The sequence below is a fragment of the Oncorhynchus nerka genome, linkage group LG2, assembly GCF_034236695.1.
Source record: "Oncorhynchus nerka isolate Pitt River linkage group LG2, Oner_Uvic_2.0, whole genome shotgun sequence".
Lineage (NCBI taxonomy): Eukaryota > Metazoa > Chordata > Actinopteri > Salmoniformes > Salmonidae > Oncorhynchus > Oncorhynchus nerka.
In genome coordinates, this window is record NC_088397.1 from 41,900,464 (window position 1) to 41,923,691 (window position 23,228).

At 39.7% G+C, this 23,228-nt stretch overlaps 1 protein-coding gene and 1 long non-coding RNA gene across 2 annotated transcripts in view; one reads left to right on the top strand and one right to left on the bottom strand.

Moving 5' to 3' along the window:
• The window catches only part of LOC115135411 (neurexophilin-2-like), a 94,084-nt gene that overhangs the window by 34,826 nt on the left and 36,030 nt on the right, over positions 1-23,228 (top strand). The gene's annotated exons all lie outside the window — the stretch shown is intronic.
• Positions 11,030-23,228, bottom strand: part of LOC115135414 (uncharacterized) — a 29,354-nt gene continuing 17,155 nt past the window's right edge. Inside the window, exon 3 of the long non-coding RNA XR_010464416.1 lies at positions 11,030-11,899. This is a non-coding gene — a long non-coding RNA (uncharacterized LOC115135414). The remainder of the gene's footprint in view (positions 11,900-23,228) is intronic.

Below are 23,228 nucleotides of genomic sequence, written 5' to 3' on the forward strand. Positions count from 1 at the left end.
AGCCGGTTTCATTCCTCCTGGCTCGATGACCACTCTAGCACGCCGATACGAGGAGCTGCGATGTAAGCGCACCGGGCTATGCCTGCGTACTGGGGACACCGTGCGCCTCAAGGCATAACACGGTGCCTGCCCGGTCCAACTCTCGCCACTGTAAGCACGGAGAGTTGGCTCAGGTCTCCTACCTGACTTAGCCATACTCCACATGTGCTCCCCCCACAAGACATTTTTGGGGCTGCCTCTCGTCCCTGTTGCGCTGCCGTGCTAACTCCTCATAACGCCGCCGCTCGGCTTTAGCTGCCTCCAGCTCCCAGGGTCCCTTACCTTCCAAAATCTCCTCCCATGTCCAGGAGTCCAGAACCCTCTGCTCCTGGTTATCACGCTGCTTGAGCCGGTTGTGGTGGGTGGTTCTGTAACGGTTGTCGTCTTCCTCTTCTGAGGAGGAGTAGGAAATGTCGGACCAATATGCAGCGTGATAAGTGTTCGTCATATTTATTACACTGAACACAGGAAACAAACGAACAAGCGAATAAAGAAAAAACAAAACAGTCCCGAATGGTGAAAAACACTGAAACGGAAAATAACCACCCACAAACAAGAGTGGGAAAACAGGGTACCTAAGTATGGTTCTCAATCAGAGACAACGATTGACAGCTGCCTCTGATTGGGAACCATGCCAGGCCAAACACATAGAAATATAAACACAAGAACAAAACATAGAATGCCCACCCCAACTCACGCCCTGACCAACGTAAAATAGAAACATACAAAAGGAACTAAGGTCAGGATGTGACAGAATGGTGTTAACCTTTTACTGCAGTGGGCTAAATCAGGGTCACACAGAGTGTTTCTTTGTAGTCTTAAATAGATCTACTTTGAAACAAAAGTATATACCTCACACACATGGTTATGGGCTTAAAAAAAGAAGACATTGTACCATGTGAGTTTTGCATTCCAATATTACACATCATATACCTATATGATATCACAGGAGACTGAAATATAGCAAAATAGTTTGACATAGAAACATGCAGTTTTTTTTTAAATAATGATTTTTCTTTGTGAAATTATGAAAAATATGAATAACATTCCACCAATGAGGCCACTAGAGGGCGTTGTTATGTAAATGCACGCGAAAATGAACCAGTGGCTGGACTTGGCCCCAAGTCAGAGCATGTCCGCCGGAGCCAGGCTCAGTGAGACACGGGTGCCGGCCCACGTAGATGGAAACAGAAAAGTCTGAGCCTTTTTGGTAAAACACCAGGGTAAATCCTCAGAGGAAATGCTCCATTAATGTGTGTTTTATCTATAGCTCATGTGTGTGATGTGTATGTGTGTGTGTGTGTGTTGATGGGCTAAGCTCCCTCCCCAGAGAAAAAGAGAGAGACAGGGGAGATAATGAGTGCTCATGATCTTAAAAAGCACCATTGAGTGAAGAAGGGAGGTGCGATAGAGGGGTTAAAATAAGAAAATACAAAATCTAAACAGCATCTCAAAATTAAAAACATTCCAAAATGAAATAAAGATGAGTGCCTGTTTTGAGCCGCCCGTCTTAATCTAAAAGTCAAGTAGATTAAATATATATACAGTGAGGAGCTCCACAGAATGCTAAGCCTGGTCTATGCCTTCTCCCTGCAACACGGACTCTGCTCTTGGATTGTTCAATATCACAGAACATAGTATTGGATCAAAGCCATGCTGCTCTCCTGTGCTCCCTCCCTCTCTCTCTGTCCAAGGAGAAGGGAAATCCCTTCTCTTCTCCTCCACCCCCTCACTCCATCTCCTCTCTCTCTCGTACTTTTATCTAATTTTCTCTTTTTCTCTCTCCACTTTTTCTTTCTCTTCCTCTCTCTCTCTCACTCATTCTCCTTTCCCTCTCATAGGAGGAGAAAGGGGAGCAGATCTCCCATATTTAATACAATTCGGTGTTATTTCCTACTCAAACCTATAATGCTTTTATTATTGCAGATTTGCTTAGTGCCCAAGTATTGATCAAGAGCCAGATCCCCAGCTGTGTTCAAAGTACAGGAAGAGAGAGGAATAGAGGCAGTCGGTGTTTCCGAATATGCACACTACCGTGCTGTGATTAAGCATGCATCAGTCCGATTGAGGCCAAATCAAATGCTTCAATCAAAGTATGCGAAATGGAGCATGGACGGCACTTTGCGGATGCATACTCCTTTTTTACACATTTTGAAGCATGTATTGATACAAGTTTCAATGGAATGTATGCACAGAAAAACGATGCAACATTTCTTGAAATCAATGGCAGTGGTTTTCTTGTGTCAAAGGAGAGGAGGACCAAAATGCAGCATGGTTGAAATTCATGTTTATTTTTAATAAGAAAACTATACATGAATAAACTACAAAAACAACAAACGTGTAAACCCGAAACAGTCCCGTGTGGCACAAACACTGACACAGGAGACAATCACCCACAAAACCCAACACCAAACAGGCTACCTAAATATGATTCCCAATCAGAGACAATGACTAACACCTGCCTCTGATTGAGAACCATATCAGGCCAAACACAGAAACAGACAAACTAGACACACAACATAGAATGCCCACTCAGATCACACCCTGACCAAACAAAACATAGAAACATAAAAAGCAAACTATGGTCAGGGTGTGACAGGCAGACATTATTTGGGCTGAAGCGAGAGAAAATAAGGAGAGAGAGACAGACAGAGAGAGAGAGAAAGAGAGAGAGAGAGAGTTGGAGGGTGTATCTTGACATGCTGTAGAGAGGGCAATGGTTATCTGAGAAGCCAGAGAAAGAAATTGTATTCCAATGCGTTATTGACCAGAGGAGTTGTCTCCAGTTTCACATCTGTAATGGGAAGATCCAAGGAGACAAACCCTCACTGCCATAATGTCCACCACCTACACCAAACTACTTTCTGTAGTTAAGTGGTTAGATATCCGTTGGGGTGTCCATCCATCTGTGTATTTTAAGACATTTATAGCCAGGTTTGTTCTAGCTCTTTATCAAATTGTGTTTTCACACTGTTTTTCATTTACCTTTCTTGCAAATAGTCATTCTCAGTGGAAATAAAATAAATAACACTGAATATTGAAAAGCATAATGAGAAAAACAATGTTTCACCACCTCTCAGGTGTTTATCATCGCCCTCAAGATGGTGGAAGCTTGGTTGCATATTTTGAAACATTTTCTTTTACAGAAACAGATGTCTGTCTGTCTGTGTGAGTGAATGTGTCAGGGCCTCAGAAGAACCCAGTTCCTATTCTTGTCCCCTGTGGCTGAAAACAGTCGCACACACACACACACACACACGCACGGACACACGTGCAGTAGAGTAACTATGCTAGCTAACGACTGTTCCTGAAGGTCACCAATCCCTGGAGAGGTGTATTGTGGGAAAGGTGTCTCCGCCACGTGAGGGATGCCAGAGTGGATGGGATTGTCTTCTTTGACTTTGTTGTCCCCAAATTCATCACCGCTCCCTCTTTGTATATGTTTTTTGCACTCTTGCTCTTCCTCTGTCTTTTTCTCTTTCTCTTTCCTCTCTCTCTCATACACATTTTCCTTCTTTCCTCTCTCTCTTACCTATAACTGAGAACGGGGGTCTCCAACAACAACCGTATACTCTACAAGACACTCCTCCATCATTTTGTACCACTAAGTACCGGAAGTATGCAGGTTGAGAATAAGACGGGGAGAGTCAGAGATTCAGAGAGAGAGAGAGACAGAGAATCAGAGACAGAGAGTGTAAAAGATACAGAGAGAGAGATACACACACACAAAACAAAGAAAGAGTGTGAGAGAGAGAGAGAGAGAGAGAGAGAGAGAGAGAGAGAGAGAGAGATAGAGAGAGAGGGAGCGTGTGTCTCATCCTCTCCAGTCTTTGTTTGCCTTGGATCATTAACTAGTGATATAATTAGCAGGAATGCCTGGCGGCCACAGTAGGAATACTGGCAGGGAGGTGTCGGGGTGAAGTGTGTGTGTGTTTGTGTGAGTATATTTGTGTGAGTGTGTTTGTGTGTTCATCTGTACGTCCGTGCACATGTGTGTGTGTGTCAAAGTGAAGAGTGTGTGTCCTCCTGTCCTGTGACACTGACCTGGCCCTGCCTGGCTCACAGTCTCACAGCTTGTTAGAAATTACAGATAGATATACTCCCTCCTCCCCTCCTCCCTCCAATCCCTCCATCCCCCACTAGCCTCCCATCTGCTCTACACCAATACTGGCACCAGTCCACATTCTAAATGGGGGGGTGGGTATAAGGGCTGTGTGTGTGGGATGTGCATGTCCACAGTTTTACATTTGAAATATCTACCTGTTGTTCCTATCTACGTCTTTGATTATGTTTCTTATGTTACACAAAATGAAATATATTTGAACTACACTGTAAAACTCATCCTGCTGTTTTTACTGTAACTTACATGCATCCAGTTGCCTGTAAGTTACCGTAAAACAACAATACAATGCATTACTTGGGGTTGGGGTTTGTATTTTACAGTATTTTACCGAGATTGCATGGGATTGGTTCCAGCAGGTTGGCTGCTAGCTAATGTGTTTATATATACAGCATATCAATGAATGCCAGTTTGGTCTCAAAGACTAGACGTAACATAGTAAAGTAAATCCGGGACCCTCAAATTAGTATGATATGTTACGTATGGTTTTGTAAAAAAAAAAAACACAGTAGGGAACATAAGGCAAAACGAAAGGAGGGTGGTTGGTCAGGGGGTATAACGTGGTCCAATCTCATCACATACAATTTGAGCTAATTAGTAACTTTGCAACTACTTGCTACTTTTTTAGCTAGGGTAGGGTTAGGGTATGAATACTTTCTGAAGGCACTGTATTTTTCTTTAGATGATTTAATTAACCTACATCATGTTATTTCAAGTTATCCCTTTTGAGCGCACTAACACATTGTTGGCCCTTTGACGCGTATGATCACATATTTGTGATCATTGTTGAGTGGTCCCTGCATTGTGCCATCGCAAATATGTGATTGGAACAGTAGAAACGTATGACGCGACAAACACGTCTAAACAGGATTGTTGTGTCACGCCCTGACCTTCGAGAGCCGTTTTATTTCTCTATTTGGTTAGGTCAGGGTGTGATATGGGGTGGGCATTCTATGTTTTGTTTTCTATGTTTCTTTATTTCTATGTTTTGGCCGGGTATGGTTCTCAATCAGGGACAACTGTCTATCGTTGTCTCTGATTGGTAATCATACTTAGGTAGCCCTTTTTCCCTCCTTTCAGTGTGGGTAGTTAATTTTGTTAGTGGCACTTTGCCCAGTAAGCTTCACGGTTGTGTCTTTCTTTCGTTTGTTGTTTTGTTGGCGACATTTTAAAATAACGTACGCTCACAACACTGCACTTTGGTCCACTTCTTACTACGCCCATGACATGTTGCCTGAAAACCATAGAAACAATGTTTGGTACTGATTGGAAATAAAAGTCTTCACAAGTTTATTTCTAAATTTCACCATTTATTGTAAAAGATAAATGCGAACTTCGTCATCATAACATCAAACGGAACACATTCACAGCCAAACTTATTCCATAAACCAGTCTAAATAACAGGTTGAGCTGACAAAAAAACTAAACATAACTAAGCAACCTAAAAGCTAGACTTGTTTACAATGTACCACATTTCTGGTGAGCACAAGGGAGAAATGTAATATTGTTTAAAAAGAGATGCATGTCAGCTAAGCTAACAGCAGGTACATTCTTGATGATGGCACACATGTTTGTTTATATTTGACAAGCGAAAACCTAATCCCGGAATGCCATTCACTATAAGAGGCAAATAAACAAAAGCTGTGTTCGAATACTCATACTAACTGCACTAACCGTACTATTTGTGATGTAAATCGAGTATGTAGTATGCTTATTGGTCATACTATGGATATAGTTAGTATACCAAAAGTTCCCGGATGCCGTACTACATTCACCAAAATCCGAAGTATGCAAGCACTATTTCCGTGCTTTCAGGGCCCATAATGCAACTCTTCCGAAAATGGGCGTGGCTTCAACGTTTTCAGATTTGAAGAATCTGTTGGAAAATGTTGGAAAATATGCAACCGAAGTCTGACGAGAACGGATACAAATGAATTTCTTTAACTAATTATGTTGAGCAATGTAATAAAGTAATGACTTTTCAAATAACGTTATACATTATGTTGGCTGACAATTTGTTAGCTATTCTATCCTTACTAGCCCACCTATAATTTTAGCCCAAACAACTACCTCTTTCCCTACTGTATTTATTTTATTTATTTATTTATTTATTTTGCTCCTTTGCATCCCATTATTTTTATTTCTACTTTGCACATTCTTCCACTGCAAATCTACCATTCCAACCATACCATTCCACTTGCTATATTGTATTTACTTTGCCACCATGGCCTTTTTTTGCCTTTACCTCCCTTATCTCACCTCATTTGCTCACATCGTATATAGACTTGTTTCTACTGTATTATTGACTGTATGTTTGTTTTACTCCATGTGTAACTCTGTGTCGTTGTATGTGTCGAACTGCTTTGCTTTATCTTGGCCAGGTCGCAATTGTAAATGAGAACTTGTTCTCAACTTGCCTACCTGGTTAAATAAAGGTGAAAAAAAAATGAAAAAAAAAACGCATAGCATATCATTACAGCAGAATGTTAGCTAGCTACCTAACGTCAGTTGGCTACTAATACATCGGACTTGCCATTATAATAAATATATTTTTATTTATTTATCCGTTATTTTACCAGGTAAGTTGACTGAGAACACGTTCTCATTTACAGCAACAACCTGGGGAATAGTTACAGGGGAGACGAAGGGGGTGAATGAGCCAATTGTAAACTGGGGATTATCAGGTGACCATGATGGTTTAAGGGCCAGATTGGGAATTTAGCCAGGACACCGGGGTTGACACCGGGGTAAACACCCCTACTCTTACGACAAGTGCCATGGGATCTTTAATGACCTATTCTTAGCTTAGTTAAGTGGTATAGTCGTTGTGCATTCTCAATGGATATTGTTAATTCGGGTGCGTTCGTAAATTCGCTCTGGCTATCTAATCTGATTTCAGAACACTCCCATCTGAGTGTACCAGAGCGCAGAATAACTGATGAATTTTATGGACACTCAAACACCCGTTGAATATGGATGGTGTCAGTTAAGTACAGCAAAAAAGGGCATTTAAATAGTTGCCAGCAGCACAGTTAGTCACCAATGCTCTGGATAACAGCCTAACCAGCTCTGTTAGGGCGAGTAAAAGGGTCAGAGTGAGGTGTTCTCTCATTTGTGTCTGGAAGTAGCTAGCAAGCTAGCCAACGTTAGCCAGTTAGCTTGGGTGCTTGACTGCTTTTGTGAGGTCAGAATGCTCAGAATAACCCTACTACTCTGCCAGAGCATCCAGTGTGCACTCTGAATACTCCGAGAGGGAAACACTCTGAATTTACAAGCGGACAAACTGACAACGCTCTGAATTTACGAATGCACAGGGTGCACTCTGAGCGCATTCTGGCCCTCCGTATTGAATTGACAAACACACCCAAAGTCGTAAGATGGCCAGCTAGTAATTTGTTATGCTAACAAGCTAGCAAGAGGTTGCATAGCAACAGCGTCAACTTCCGGTAGACAGGCGTAGCGCTAGTACGCTCAACTGAAAGGGTACCATTCATTTACAGTATACTAAAATGAACTAATAGTACATAGTATGTAGTATATACTCATTAAGTATGTAGTATACAGTATGTTAGTATGGGTATTCGAACACAGCTAAAAGTCAAAGTCAAAGATGTCTGCGCCCATTGCCTGAAAAATATTAACTTAGTTTGGCCACTTTTCAGCACATGACTTGACAAGTTGTTACCCGTTTTTGACAAATCACAAAGCATGTCAAATGTTATCACCTCACAGATCATCAACCAAATCCAAGCCTACTGCGTATCCTAACCGTAGTATGAAAGCTAAACAGGGATGAAACCATTTTAGGGGGGTTTCTGGGGGGTATAATTACATTTGTGAGGGGGTTTCAAGTCCATATGTCGTAGAAATGGGAGAAGGTATCATGGGGGGATATGATGCAGGAAATATTACTATGATGGGGGTTTTATCAATAAATGGAGGGGCAAACACAGAATAAGTTAATACGCTAAATAAAAATAAAACCCCGGGAAAGGGGGGTCTAAACTGGCAACCCCGAAATTACAATCTGATGATGCGTTCAAAACAACTTGGAACTGGAAACACGGAAATCTCAGACTTCCAACCTAAATGCGTTCATGACAACTGGGAACTCGGAAAAAACGAGCTCCGACTTGTAAAAAACTTTTTGAACGGTAAATCCAAGTCGGAATTCCAACTCGGGAACTTGGGCCTCTAATTATAAATTGACAAGTTTAAACATAAACTATAGATAATTAGCAGGCAGCGTGACTTGGTTTGAGGGCAGCGTGGGTTAACTCTCCTGCTGCGTAACAATCACATTTTGGATCAGTGAGTGCATTCTGATATCACTCACATAAAAAAAACTAGTGCTGGAGGAAGCATTAGAGATATTTGGAACTGACACTTGAAAGTATTAAAAAATATGCCTAAATTAGGCATGCCTATACAGTGCCTTCAAAAATTATTCATACAGCCTGAATTCGAAATTAATGAAATATTTTTTTTTCTCTCACCTATCTACACACAATAGCCCATAATGACAAATTGAAAACCTATTTTTAGAAACGTTTACACATTTATTGAAAATTAAATACAGCAATACAGTCAGAAGTTTACATACACCTTAGCCAAATACATTTAAACTCAGTTTTTCACAATTCCTGACATTTAATTCTAGTAAAAATTCCCTGTTTTAGGTCAGTTGGGATCACCACTTTATTTTAAGAATGTGAAATGTCAGAATAATAGAGTAGAGTGTTACAACTTCTAACGATGGTGAGTGGAGGAGACAAGCGCAGAGAGCAGGTAATTCAGTACGTGGATATTTTATTCCATAGACTGTGGAACCACGACATGCAAAACACCAGGGCGCATGAAACAACCCGTCCCAAAATACAACGGACTAAAAACTGTCCGGAAAAATACTGATAACACTCATACATAGATAACAGGAAACAAGCCCGCACAAATACCCAGCGGGCCTAGTGCCCTTAAATAGCCTACAAACAAACACTAACTCAAAACAGGTGTCCCCAATTAAACCCAATAAACAGAAACAAACTGAAAGGGAATCGATGGCAGCTAATAGCCAGGCGACGACGACCGCCGAGCACCGCCCGAACAGGAAGAGGCACCATCTTCGGCGAGATTCATGACATAGAGAGTATTATTTATTTCAGCTTTTATTTCTTTCATCACGTTCCCAGTCAGAAGTTTACATACACTCAATTAGTATTTGGTAGCATTGCCTTTAAATGGTTTAACTTGGGTCAAAGTCGGCCTAACCGACTTGCCAAAACTATAGTTAGTCAACAAGACATTTGTGGAGTGGTTGAAAAATGTGTTTTAATGACTGCAACCTCAGTGTATGTAAACTTCCGACTTCAACTGTATCTTATTTCATACCCTTTAGTCAATACTTTGTGGAAACACCTTTGGCAGCGATTACAGCTGTGAGTCTTTCTGGGTAAGTCTCTAAGAGCTATCCACACCTGGATTGTGCAACATTTGCCAATAATTTTTTTTATTCTTCAAGCTCTGTTAAATTGGTTGTTGATCATTGCTAGACTACCATTTTCAAGTCTTGGTTTAGGTCAATACTATAACTCGGCCACTCAGGAATATTCACTTTCTTCTTGGTAATCAACTCCAGTGTAGATTTGGCCTTGTGTTTTAGGTTATTGTCCTGCTGAAAGGTGAATTCATCTCCCAATGTCTGGTGGAAGCAGACTGAACCAGGTTTTCATCTAGGATTTTGCCTGCGCTTAGCACCTTTCAGTTGATTTTTTCCTGAAAAACTCCTCAGTCCTTCATGATTACAAGCATACCCATAACATGATGCAGCCACCACTGTGCTTGAAAATATGGAGAGTGGTAATAAGTAATGTGTTGTGTTGGATTTGCCCCAAATATAACACTTTGTATTCAGGACATGAAGTTAATTTCTTTGCCACATTTTTTGCACTATTACAGGGTTCCTTCTTTTCACTCTGTCAAATAGGTTAGTATTGTGGAGAAACTACAATGTTGTTGATCCATCCTCAGTTTTCTCCTATCACAGCTATTAAACTCTGTAAGTGTTTTAAAGTCATCCTTTGGCTTCATGGTGAAATCCCTGAGCGGTGTACTTCCTCTCCGGCAGTTAGGAAGGACGCCTGTATCTTTGTAGTGACTGGGTGTATTGATACACCATCCAAAGTGTAATTAATAACTTCACCATACTCAAAAGGATATTAAATGTCTGCTCTTTTATTTTTACCAATCTACCCATAGGTGCCCTTCTTTGCGAGGCATTGGAAAACCTCCCTGGTCTTTGTGGTTTAATCTGCGTTGGGTACAGAGATGAAGTAGTCCTTAAAAAAACATGTTTAACATTATTATTGCACACAGAGTGAGTCTATGCAACTAATTATGTAACTTGTTAAGCAATTTACATAACTTTTCTCCTCGACTTATTTGTACTTGCCAATGGGGTTGAATACTTGTTGACTCAAGACATTTCAGCATTTAAACATTACATCAATTTAGAGTTGTTAAATGGGAGTGAAGAGTGTGTTGACAAGCACCATAATTTGTAATAAAATATTATGCATACCAACATATTAGCAAAGAATTAAGAGTGATCAATGTGCTTGTGTCAGGCGAAAATTAAATAAAACGTTTTACCATTGCAACATTTGATGTACAGTCACGTTCATTGGTGGTTGTCTGAAGCTTGCACGAATGTCGATGCCTCAATTGCGATTGGTTATTCCCCATCATTGGCAACAATGTCAATGAGTAATGTCAATAAGCACAATTCATCACAATGGTCAGTACATTTACATTTGATATAATCCTCAGAGAAATCTGAAAACATATTGATGTCACAAATACATACTTTTTATACAGTTCTTTATTAAAAATGTAGTAATTTGTTACATTGGATTGTGTAAAACCTAGCAGTACTACTTATTTCACTGAGTGTGAGGTGGATGTATAGCATTTTGCACAAAAAACATGATTATTTGTCTCTTTGAAATTTAACCCATCAAGTGATAGATTTGTCATTGAACAATGCCATGATTGGATAGTGAAAAAAATAACCAATATCTTTCATAATTTCTTTAAACAATAAAAGCTAATTTACCAACAATTCTGAAAATGGATATATAGCATTTTGAAATGAAATGCTTCAAATGTACAAATTTAACATAGAAATCCTTGAATGAGATGGCCAGTATCTAGGTATTCCACAAACTGCAGCATTTTCCATCAATGGAGAAAATCCTTCAAAGTCTTTAAATTATTACGTATTGTTATTATTACGTATATTTTAACAGGGACAATGTACAGTACAACAAAACAGTCTCAGGATCATGACTCAGGATATGACACAGATGCAGACACTGGAGACGGATAGTACAGTTCTCCTATTATTTATTAGAGACACAGGGCAGGCAAAGGGCAGGTCGAGGGCAGGCAGAGGTTTGTAATCAGGTCAGAGTCAGGCAGGTACAGGACGGCAGGCAGGCTCGCGGTCAGGGCTGGCAGAGGTTCGTAATCAGGTCAGAATCAGGCAGGTACAGGACGGCAGGCAGGCTCAGGGTCAGGGCAGGCAGAATGGTCAGAACCAGGTAAAACTAGGAATCAGAACTAGAGAAACAGGATGGTGGGAAAGAACGCATGTAAGACCTGACAATACAAGACGAACTGGCAACAGACAAACAGAGAACACAGATTTAAATACACAGGGGATACTGGGAAGATGGGCCACAGCTGGAGGGGGGTGGAGACAAGAAAAAAGACAGGTAAAACAGATTAGGGTGTGACATGACACTCAGTGCACTTGAGAACAGATGTGTCAGACCAGATTTAGCCAACAGCTAATTTCTATCTGCAGTACCTGGAAAGGTGAACATATAAACAAGTAAGCATCTGACATTAATAAAACTAGGTGAATCTAGGTGAATATATATATATATATATATTGTTGGCCTATTGTTCCCAATCAGAGGCAGCTGTTTATCGTTGTCTCTGATTGGGTATCATATTTAGGCAGCCATTTCCCCATTGTGCTTTGTGGGATGTTGTCTAGGTATAGTTGCCTGTGAGCACTACTTTGAGCTTCACGTTTCGTTTTTCGCTTTATTGTTTTTCTTTGAGTTTCTTTTCCTAATAAAGAGGATGGAAACATACCACGCTGCATCTTGGTCCACTCCTTATAACGATCGTTGACACAGAAACGTTACCACACAGTAGTAAAGACGTTGTACATAATAATCATCGGACACATTGCTATTGGAAATATAAGTTGTAAAAACAGTAAAAAAAAAACATCACCAAACCACACAGGAAAAAAAGGTTAATAATGGCTACAACTCTACTGTTCTTTTAAGCACTGTTTCAGTCTTTGTGTAAACGCACTGACAATAGCTATACATTCTACGTTTTTCGGGAAGTTGGTTGCAGTGGTGAACAGCTTTTACAGAAAATGCTGATTGGGCAAAAGCTGTTCTACACACTGGAATTCTACTGTTGCCATTCACTATGTGACCCTATAGATAGTAGTCACTTGACTAAACATTTAAAAAACAGCTTTACATTTCAACATGTACAAAATTGAAATCCAAGTGAAACTGGGTGAAACTGCCACGTCCGTTTGTGATATAACAACAACAAAGAAGTTACTGCAAACAACAAACATTCATTTTGTTCTCTCTGACATTATTGCACAACGACGGAACAGCAGAATCTATACTGCAATTTTTTTTGACCACACTGCTCGACGCACCTCACCTCCATTTTGTCCACAAAACAAAAACAATAGCAAAGGTTTTGGGGTGGACAGTGGTGCTGTTTCCCCTAATGTGGATTCCATCTTTAACAAATTGTGTTTCTTGAGAATTAAACAGTGGCGATGATCATTTGGTTGTTGATCAAAAAATGTTCAATGCCTTTCAGCAAACTCCAGGCGCTTACATTTGTTGGATGACATGAAAATAGAGCTCTTTGGATTGCAAATACATTCATTCAAAAACATGACTGCCCACAAAAAGACTAACACAACCATTCTTCTCTCTTGAGTGCAAGCAGACAAAAAATAACATGTGTCTGTTCTAAAAGTCAGAATAGATCAATACATTTTCTTTGCAATCACTAAATCATGATCAAAATTGGAAGTACAACTATCCAAAGGTCTAGAATTCTGGGCAATTGCTCTCTTTGTATGCATATTTTACCAAACATTTTCATACAGCTCAAATCCAAAATGATTCCTGAGGAAAAAATATGTATGAAATAATAAGCACATTGTGTGCAGGATTTATTCATCAGTATCATCACAATCCAATTCCATGTATTCAATACAAAGGTTGGTTTATGTATAGTTTTGTAGACTTTCAATTGGTGTACAGTCCACAATAGAAATAAGGTGAATACAATGGAGGAACACAACTGATATGAATGTACAGGCCTAAATCCACATCTAAGCAAAGCTCTATAGTGGAAGGCCACAATGATGGAGATGATAACTTAGGAGTAACCCAATGTCATGTATAAGTAACCTAACTTCATTTTCTGCATCTCTGCATGCAAAAAAAAATCATAACAATATGACAGTCCCCGTTGACTAGATCTTTCCATTTTACAAAGTAATACACTGATGGAGTGATTTTGAATTCAGTGCAGTAAGCATTGATTATTAACACAATTGCACAGATTTCTCCTCTGATGAAAACAATGTGTTCATATTCTGTGAACAAAACATTTAACAGTACATTTTGTATTCAATGACATTTGCAAAAGGTGGTCTAAGATATCCAAGTCAGGTACTAAGAAAATGTGTTTGGTAAATGTATTTGAGCATTTGATCATTGCTGTTCTGCTTTAGATACGTTTCGAAACAGATCCAACAATTGCTTGTACGCGAATGAGAAAAACTGTAAATATGAATGTGAATGACAAAGTAATAACACTGGACATTCTAGGCATGGAAACCCACATGTTTGAATTAATGAAGCTTGCACTTTTTAGCAGAAAATCTTTGAGGCGTCTGTGAAATGGCATATATTTTACAACAGTGACCAGCTGGGATCATATGTCATTGTTCATTTCCTGTATCTTTTATTACAAAGGTCAAGGTGGATAATTCTGTCCGGCTATCTCTTCTCTTTAAAGACCAGACACGACAGTGAGGAAAACTCCTTAGGGCTGGAAAACATAAATTAGAGGTAGTAGTACCAATATCCAATCTCGTAAATATGAAGAGTTTATTTTCGAAACGCGATAAACACAATTTTTTCCACGTTTGCATTTTTTCATCTGAAATTAAGGCTCATGGGTCCCTTTCTATGTGTATGAATTATTGCAAACTTTTAAAACATTTACTTCAGGTGTGCTTTATTTTTATTCCACTAAATGCAATATCCAAAATGCGCTATGTCCATTGTTTAGATGAATGGAAAATTCCATATGGTTTTTGCATCTGGCGCAAAAGTGAGTCATTTAGCAAATCATTTCCATTATATTTCTCTATTCAGTTGTAAGCTAGGTTTCTCTAAATATTTTTTCCCACACACGTAATCAGAACCTTATCTTAATAATTTAGGCTAACCCCTGACTTAGTCAGCCAGATGTGGTGATATACAGCTGCCAACACTAAAAAATATTACAGTTTACGAATACTACAGCATAGGCTTGGGCGATTTACCGTTTATACCGTAAACCAGGGTATTTCGAAATACCGTATGACAGTATGAAAATCTGGATACTACCCAACACACCTACAATACTTACTATAGAATTGTATTTTATAAGAGAATTCATACTTTCTCGTCTTTTGGTCACTAGAGACACGGCTCAGTCGTTTGGTTGATTAGTTCGATTTTCATGGATGTGACCCAGTTGTTCGTTCTTTATGTTCCGTATACGTAATACGTAGTATACGTAAGGGATAAACACAGACATTCTGTACATTACCTTGGCAATAATGGACGCTGAGTCCCTTTGCATTGTAACGTACAGAACAAAGATGTTTATACCACAGTTGCAAATCTTAGATTTTTTTTTAATAGTATAATTCAGACTTTCTCATCTTTTTGTTGCTAGATTTTTTTTTTTTCGATTAGTCAGATACAGTACAATTGGAAAGTATTCAGACCCCTTGACTTTTTCCACATTTTGTTACGTTGCAACATTATTCAAAAATGTATAAAATCTTTTTTTTCCCTCATCAATCTACACACAATACCCCATAATGATAAAGCGAAAACAGGTTTTTAGATTTTTTTGCAAATGTATTAAACATACAAAACAGGAATACCTTATTACATAAGTATTCAGAACCTTTGCTATTAGACTCGAAGTTGAGCTCAGGTGCATCCAGCTTCCATTGATCATCCTTGAGATGTTTCAACAACTTGATTGGAGTCCACCTGTGGTAAATTCAATTGAATGGACATGATTTGGAAAGGCACACACCTGTCTATATAAAGTCCCACAGTTGACAGTGCGTGTCAGAGCAAAAACCAAGACATGAGGTCGAAGGAATTGTCCCTAGAGCTCAGAGACAGGATTGTGTCAAGGCACAGATATGGGGAAGGGTACCAAAAAATGTATGCAGCATTGAAGGTCCCCTAGAACACATTGGCCTCCATCAAGTATCCCCCTTTCCTTTCCCTTTCATAAATGGAAGAAGTTTGGAACCACCAAGACTCTTCCTAGAGCTGGCCGCCCGGTAAAAATGAGAATTTGGGGAAAACGGCCTTGGTCACAGACGTGATGGTCACTCTGACAGAGCTCCAGAGTTCCTCTGTGGAGAGGGAGAACCTTCCAGAAGCACAACCATCTCTGCAGTACTCCACCAAACAGGCCAGACGGAAGCCACTCCTCAGTAAAAGGCACTTGACAGCCCACTTGGAGTTTGCCAACAGATGCCTAAAGGACTCTCAGACCATGAGACACAATATTCTCCGGTCTGATGAAGGCTGAACTCAAGGCTGTAATCACTGCCAAAGGTGCTTCAACAAAGTACTGAGTAAAGGGTCTGAATACTTATGTAAATGTGATATCATTTTGTTTATATTTTTATACATTTACAAATCTTTCTGAAAACCTGTTTTTGCTTTGCCATTATGGGGTATTGTTGATATTGATGAGCCAACTAGCTATGGCTAACACAGTCATGACCTCTGCAGTCAAAACAACAGCAAAGTAGCTGCATTTGTGTTTATTTAAGCTGTTTTCTATTGACATTAATTTGGATACAACCATAACAATGAGCTGATGATGCCCGATTTTTCCTGGCGTAGCTAGAAAAGTTTGCCTTCTCGTCAGGACACTTGACACTGTTCATTACAAGGAGATCACATTGCATTTCAAACACTAGGCTTACATAGGGACCGGAGAAATTCACGTTCATCACTCACCGCGTTAACAAATCAATGCTAGCTCGGTAAGTTTTCCCCAGTTGGACCTGTGGTTACAATGTAACCAATTTCGGTTTGTGTGGTTGTTGGTTTAGCTTTCTGTAACAAGTGCGGTCTACATGCGCATATTGCGTCATGATTGCAAGGTGTCCCGATATCTTTTCCAACTGTCCCGATGTCTTTTCCAACTGTCCCATTATTCAATGTCCATTCTAAAATTGAGATTTTGTTTCACTGGCCTATATCAAAGTGGAATTATGTTTTTATCCATTTTTACTAATTCATTAAAAATTAAAGGCTAAAATGTCTTGAGTCCACAGGTATTCAACCCCTTTGTTATGGCAGGCTTAAATAAGTGCAAGAGTAAAAATGTGCTTAACAAGTAACATGACATGTTGCATGGACTCATTCTGTTTGCAATAGTAGTGTTTAACATGATTTTTGAATGACTACCTCATCACTGTTCCCCACATACAATTACAGTGCATTGGGAAAGTATTCAGACCCCTTGACTTTTCCACATCGGTACGTTACAGCCTTATTCTAAATTTGATAAAATTGTTTATCTACACACAATACCCCAATAATGACAAAGCAGTAACATTTTTTTTTTTTAAACCTGACCCCTTGACTTTTTCAACATTTTGTTACATTAGTCTTATTTTAAAATAGATAAAAACAATAACTCATAATGACAGAGCAAAAACATTTATTTTATTTTTGCAAATTTATTACAAATAAAAAACTGAAATATCACATTTACATAACTATTCAGACCCTTTACTCAGTACTTTGTTGAAGCACCTTTGGCAGAAATTACAGCCTTGAGTCTTCTTGGGAATGACGCTACAATCTTTCCCTCAATCCTGACTAGTCTCCCAGTCCCTGCTGCTGAAAAACATCCCCACAGCATGATGCTGCCACCATCATGCTTCACCGTAGGGATGGTGCCAGGTTTCCTCCAGGCGTGAAGCTTGGCATTCAGGCCAAAGAGGTCAATCTTGGTTTCATCAGACCAGAGAATCTTGTTTCTCATGATCTGTGAGTCCTTTAGGTGCCCTTTGACAAACTTCAAGTGGGCTGTTATGTGCCTTTTACTGAGGAGTGGCTTCTGTCTGGCCACCCTACCATAAAGACCTGATTGGTGGTGCTGCAGAGATGGCTGTCCTTCTGGAAAGTTCTCCCATCTCCACAGAGGAACTCTGGAGCTCTGTCAGAGTGACCATTTGGGTCTTGGTCACCACCCTGACCAAGGCCCTTCTCCCCCGATTGCTCAGATTGGCTGGGCGGCCAGCTCTAGGAAGAATCTTGGTGGTTCCAAACTTCTTCCATTTAAGAATGATGGAGGCCACTGTGTTCTTTGGGACCTATAATGCTTATATGCTTTATAGCCAGCAGAATACCACCCTGCATACCACTGCTAGCTTGCTTCTGAAGCTAAGCAGGGTTGGTCCTGATCAGTCCCTGTATGGGATACCAGATGCTGCTGGAAGTGGTTTTGGAGGGCCAGTAGGAGGCACTCTTTCCTCTGGTCTAAAACATATCCCAATACCCCAGGGCAGTGATTGGGGACACTGCCCTGTGTAGGGTGCCGTCTTTTAGATGGGATGTTAAACGGCGTCCTGACTCTCTGCGGTCATTAAAGATCCCATGGCACTAATTGTAAGAGTAGGGGTGTTAACCCTGGTGTTCTGGCTAAATTCCCAATCTGGCCATCAAACCATCACGGTCACCTAATAATCCCCAGTTTACAATTGGCTCATTCATCCCCCTCCTCTCCCCTGTAACTATTTCCCAGGTTGTTGCTGCAAATGAGAATGTGTTCTCAGTCAACTTACCTGGTAAAATAACGGATTAAAAAAACATTTTAAAAATGCTGCCGAAATGTGTGCCTCGACACAATCCTGACTTGGAACGCTACGGACATGCTCATGGCTTGGTTTTTGCTCTGACATGCACAGTCAACTGTGGGTCCATATATAGACAGGTGTGTGCCTTTCCAAGTCATGTCCAATCAATTGAATTTAGCACAGGTGTATTCGAATGAAGTTGTAGAAACATCTCAAGGATGATCAATGAAAACAGCTCAACTTCGAGTCTCAAGCAAATAGTCTGAATACTTATGTAAATAAGGTATTTCTGTTTTTCTTTTTTTTCTCTTTATTTGCAATAACCTGTTTTTGTCATTATGTGTTATTGTGTGTAGATTGATTAGGTGGAAAAATGATTTAATATATTCTAGAATAAGGCTGTAAGGTAATATAATGTGGGGTAAAATGCACTGTATCTGTAAGGTCTCTCAGTCGAGCAATGAATTTCAAACACAGATTAAACCACAAAGACCAGGTAGGTTTTCCAATGCCTCGCATAGATGGGCACCTATTGGTAGGTGGATAAAAAAATAAACAGACATTGAATATCCCTTTGAGCATGGTGTAGTTGTTAATTACTTAATGGATACACCCAGTCACTACAACGATACAGGCTTCCTTCCTAACTAAGTTGCTGGAGAGGAAGGAAACCGCTCAGGGATTTCATCATAAGGCCAATGGTGACTTTAAAACAGATACAGAGTTTAAAGGCTGTGATAGGAGAAAACAGGATGGATTAACCACATTGTAGTTACTCCACAATGCTAACCTTAAATCACAGAGTGAAAAGAAGGAAGCTTGTACAGAATAAAAATATTCCAAAACATGCATTCTGTTTGCAATAAGCACTAAAGTAAAACGGCCAAAAAATTGGTAAAGAAATAACCTTTATGTCCTGAATAGAAAGTGTTATGTTTGGGGCAAATCCAACATAACACATCACTGAGTACCACTTTTCAAATGCTTTAAGTTCCTCAGCATACACATCACGGACAAACTGAAATGGTCCACCCACACAGACAGTGTGGCGAAGAAGGCGCAACAGTGCCTCTTCAACTTCAGGAGGCTGAATAAATTTCTCGTCCCCTAAAACCCTCCGAAAATTTTACAGTTTCACAATTGAGAGCATCCTGTCGGACTGTATCACAGCCTGGTATGGCAACTGCACCGCCCACAACCACAGGGCTCTCCAGAGGGTGGTGCGGTCTGCACAACGCATCACTGGGGACATCCAGATAGCGAGGTCAGTACAGGTGCATCAAAGCTGGGACTGAGAGATTGAAAAACAGGTTCTATCTCAAGTCCATCAGACTGTTAAACAGCCATCACTAGCACAGAGAGGCTGCTACCTTCTTCTTATTATTTGACCTTTTATGCTACCTTCATACAGACTTGAAATCATTGGTCACTTTAATAAATGGAACACTAGTCACTTTAATGATGCCACTTTAATAATGTTTACATATCTTGCATTACTCATCTCATATGTATATACTGTATTATTTACTATCTATTGCATCTTAGTCTATGCCGTGGTCATTGCTCATCCATATATTTATATAGTCTTATTCCATTCCTTTACTTAGATATGTGTGCATTAGTTATTTGTTATGGAATTGCTAGAAATGACTTGTTAGATATTTCTGCACTGTCGGAACTAGAAGCACAAGCATTTTGCTACACTCGGAATAACATCTGCTAACCATGTGTATGTGACCAATAAAATTTGATTTGATCATGTTATGGTTATGCTTGTCATCGGCAAGGACTAGGGAGTTTTTTAGGATAAAAAGAAAGGAATTAAGCTATACACAGGCAAAATCCTAGAGAAAAACCTGGTACAGTCTGCTTTCCAACAGGCACTGGGAGACAAATTAACCTTTCAGCAGGACAATAACCTAAAAGACAATGCCAAATATACAGTGGAGTTGCTTACCAGGACAACATTGAATGTTCCTGAGTGGCCTAGTTACAGTTTTGACCTATATCGGCTTGAAAATCTATGGCAAGACTAGAAAATGACTGTCTAGCAATTATCAGCAACCAACTTGACAAAGCTTGAAGAATTTAAAAATATTGTGCAAATATTGTACAATCCAGGTTTGCAAAGTTCTTAGAGACGTACCCAGAAAGACTCACAGCTGTAATTGCTGCCAAAGGTGATTCTAACTTGTATTGACTCAGGGGTGTGAATAGTTATGTACATTTGATATCTGTTTTTAATTTGAAATACATTTGCAAACATTTCAAAAAATATGTTTTACTGTCATTATTGGGTATTGTGTGTAGATGGGTGAGAGAAAAAGCATATTTAATCCATTTTTTATTCAGGCTATAACACAACTAAATGTGGAATAAGTCAAGGGATGTGAATACTTTCTGAAGGTACTGTAAATATACTACAGTATTTCATTTGCAAATACCCTGCACATTCAACTCCTGTGTATTGCAATTTGTGCCACCCATAAGTAACAAACCTACATGCCAAGTATAGACCATGTATTATGTTTCCTACAGATTATAGAAAAGAGCAGAAGCGCAGTCTTACCTGCCCACAGGTTATGGAAATGTGTTGTTTTAATATTTCACCAGTAGGTTTCCTGAAGGAGAAAGCCTCAATTTCTATGTTGACAATAATTCAACCTAAACACTACAGTATACTACAGTCCGCAAAAACGCTACAGTAAATACTACAGTATATACTACAGTTTTATTTTACCATGTTATTTATTCTATAGGTAACTGTAAATACTACAATATACCACAGTAAATACTACATACCATAGTATATGATCATATTTTTTCATGCACGTGTCACTTTCAGCTGTTCGCGTGCTGACTACCTCGGGTCATACTTTGAGCTCTTGCGTGTCATGGAGTTTTTGGTTACCAGTTTGGAGCCTGTGGTATCTGATCCTGTTGGTCAAAATAGGAAACTTTCTAAACAACCTCATGAAAAGGAGAGAGCCAAGATCCAGTAATGGGAAACGATAATAGGCTACTTGCTGCAAACATATAGAGGCTGCAAACATCCTAACAGAAAAACCTGTAAAAACCCCATAAGATTGTTCCAAAAGTTGCTTAAATGTCCAAATAGAAAACACACATTGTATACACTGTTCACCCTCTGAATACAACAAATTAGTTATGTTATATTGGCACAATATTGTTGAAACAAAGGAATCATTTTTAAATGTATTTATTTATGTATCGATACTTTATTACATGCAACTGTTTAAAACCCAATCGGGATACTTTTTCTATCGGAGTTCTGTTCTTACTTAGGAGAATGGGGGGAGGAGACCCTTTGCCTGGTCTAGTCAGTGTTCCCCCTCCGCAAAATACAGCTGGAAGATTTTTTCATTAATAATTCTGATAAAACGTGGGCTTAAAAACTATGTTCAGTAATTAATTTAACGTTTAACATTTTAATAACAAGGGCAAATCTGAGGGGGCACGTGCCCTTTGTTCCCCCTATGTCATGTCACCTCTGGGTGAGAGTGTGTGTGCGTGCCTGGATGCATGTGTACGGGCGTGTCTGTGTGTTATTATAAAGCTGTGTGTGTATTTACTAAAGCTATTAGACCTACCCATCTAGTCAACAGGCAGACAGAGGGACACACACAGTAATTGAACCAGCGATACTGCTGCCCTGCAGTATCGAAATGTGAATCCCTTTGTAAGAAATGTGAATCGCTTCGCTAGCTAACTAGCTCAGCTATGCTGATCTTGAACTACTGTTAGTACACTGCTCAAAAAAATAAAGGGAACACTTAAACAACACAATGTAACTCCAAGTCAATCACACTTCTGTGAAATCAAACTGTCAACTTAGGAAGCAACACTGATTGACAATACATTTCACAGTGTTGTGCAAATGGAAATTATAGGCAATTAGCAAGACACCCCCAATAAAGGAGTGGTTCTGCAGGTGATAACCACAGACCACTTCTCAGTTCCTATGCTTCCTGGCTGATGTTCCTGCAAGAGGAAGGCATTGATGCTATGGACTGGCCCGCCCGTTCCCCAGACCTGAATCCAATTGAGCACATCTGGGACATCATGTCTCGCTCCATCCACCAACAGACTGTCCAGAAGTTGGCGGATGCTTTAGTCCAGGTCTGGGAGGAGATCCCTCAGGAGACCATCCGCCACCTCATCAGGAGCATGCCCAGGCGTTGTAGGGAGGTCATACAGGCACGTGGAGGCCACACACACTACTGAGCCTCATTTTGACTTGTTTTAAGGACATTACATCAAAGTTGGATCAGCCTTTAGTGTGGTTTTCCACTTTAATTTTGAGTGTGACTCCAAATCCAGACCTCCATGGGTTGATAAATTTGATTTCCATTGGTCATTTTTGTGTGGTTTTGTTGTCAGCACATTCAACTATGTAAAGAAAAAAAGTATTTAATAAGAATATTTCATTCATTCAGATCTAGGATGTGTTATTTTAGTGCTCCCTTTATTTTTTTAAGCAGTGTATATGTCTTTCTTTTGTAAATTCATTCTGGCTATCTACTCCAATTTTAGAGCACTCTCTGAGTGTGCCAGAGAGCAGAAAAACTGAATAATTTCCGAAATGCGCAACACCCGCTGAATATGACAGGTGTAATTAAAAGTCGGCAAAAAAAGTTACATTATTGCCAGTTATTATTATTATTATTATTATTGCCAGTTAGTCATTAACGCTCTAGATAACATGTGAACAGCCTAACCAGCTCTGCTAGGGTGAGTAAAATGGTCAGAGTAAGATGTTCTCTCATTTGTGTCTGGAAATAGGTAGCAAGCTAGCCAACTTTAGCCAGT